Raw genomic sequence first — 2,018 nt, forward strand, 5'->3', positions numbered from 1 at the left:
AGATCAACTTTCTAGCAATAAATTGTTGTTGTTGTTCACTTCGATTTTGAGGAACCCTAAAGATGAAGTCTTCCGCCCCCCATTTGCAATTGAGAGCTATATGGTACCCACTGTCCATACTGGGAAGTTGGAAGTATCAGCAGACAAACTCATTGCTTTGTCTGAGTATACCATTGTTAGAGATACTAAATTGACAAAAACTGATACAATCCATTCAAAGAAAAAGGAGCCTAAATCAAGAATAAGAGTATCTACTTTTAAAAGGAGAGAGAAATGTTGCCAACACCGAAATGATTTTATTGGTGTCAGACATATGGGCTAATATTGGATTTACAGGCTTGGATAGTACTGGGTTGGGATGCTTTCTTAATGTACACTTACCCTTTATATAAAACGCTCTTACATATGAGTTTCTGTGGATTTGTTTCTCTAGTCTACCCAGACTAACACAATAACCAAGATGAGACTGCAGTTATAAAGAGTGAAACACTAGGAGTGTGGGGTTGGATGGGGGTGCCAGCCCCCCACCACTAATCATGGGTTTAGTTAGCACAATTGTACGGTTGAGATATATATAAAGATTATATTAAAGTCATTGAGAGCATGAGAGACAGAAGAGAGATTGGAATAATGGAGTCAGACACATTCATGGTAGCATGCTCACCTCCTGGACGGCCATGATCTTACCAGCCAGGTCCACGCACAACGTGGGCCGATGCAAGGTGGGGCAGGGACCCGGCAGGTGGCTGGAGGACCCCATTAATTGCTAACGCAGGGTTATATCTACTTAGGGGGGCGTGATTACACGTCACAGGAAGGGGCAGTACAATAGGCATACACATTATAGGAAGGGGATGTACAATGGGCACAGGAGTAACAGGAAGGGGATGAGCTAGGGCTGTACACATGATAGGAAGGGGAGGAACTAGAGGTATACATGTGACAAGAAGGGCAGACCCTAGATTCATGATGGGGGCCTAACCTTGGCCACCCTTGGGTGGGCTTGACCTCTCTGGGGTCTCTTACAAGGAAATAGACAACTACTATCCTTATCAGAAGGGAGTGGGCCCTACTTGTTGTGGGATAACAGTGGTGACTGCTTGTTCTAGATGGCTGATAACCCTTAGGGAGAATAACCCCTGATTTACTTCTGATGATCTCCAAGTGTACAGTCATTTGCAAGCAGCTAAGTTTGGCATATACTTGGGGGAGACAGCTTGGAAGAAATCCTTCTGTTTCCCACATGAGTGAATAAATAAGATTTTCAGCAGTGACCATGCACTATTTTGCTTTTAGGAACCTGGACGAAATTATCTGCTTTGAGTGTCAGGTGTTCTGGCAAATCCAGTCCTTTCGTAGCTTCCTCCTTGTCTTCTTGAATTGCTGAAAGAAGTGACCCTAAAGAATCAAGGTCCCTTTCTGGTCTCAGGCAGGCAAGGGTGGCCACACTGAGGCTTTCCCCCATGGGAGTCTCCTTGGAAGGACTGTTTCCATGGACTTTTCCCACGACACCCTGTGCTCACCATCTCATGGGCATCTCCACTGCCAACACTGGCCCCACCATAATACATCTCAGTGGACACATCAGCTGAAAGATCATCTGCTGCTTGTTCAGGAAAGCTGGCTGTGGGGAAGCCCAGCTGTTTGGAGTTATAGCTGAGCCCCTGCACCACCTGACTGCTGCAGAAATGCTGCAGGAGCCTCACGACCAGGTTGGGTTGGGGGGTGGACTGACCTGAATGAGGCAGTTACCTGGAGGAGACAGGGGACACAGGTTAAGTGCTTCATGCCACTGACCCAATAGAAGCTGTGGGCCGACTCTTCAAATATCTTGTTTCATCTCCCAAACATGCATTCCTAACCACAGTAGTTTACCACCCAAACAGGTTGGTGGAATCAGTTTTGTGTGTGGTGAAATGAAAATAGGGTGATTCCAAGCCTAAATTAAAAGATGGCAGGGAAGCAGAGCAAGGAGGTCCCAAGGGAAGACAAACGATGGACTCTGGGGCCAGGATGTG

At 46.4% G+C, this 2,018-nt stretch overlaps 1 pseudogene; it reads right to left on the bottom strand.

Annotated features, from left to right (window-relative positions):
- Positions 1 to 1,264: 1,264 nt before the first annotated feature.
- The window catches only part of LOC101660564, a 4,284-nt pseudogene continuing 3,530 nt past the window's right edge, over positions 1,265 to 2,018 (bottom strand).

Source organism: Echinops telfairi, unplaced genomic scaffold (assembly GCF_000313985.2).
Source record: "Echinops telfairi isolate 266 unplaced genomic scaffold, ASM31398v2 ScPeMD7_7458;HRSCAF=8496, whole genome shotgun sequence".
Taxonomy (NCBI): domain Eukaryota; kingdom Metazoa; phylum Chordata; class Mammalia; order Afrosoricida; family Tenrecidae; genus Echinops; species Echinops telfairi.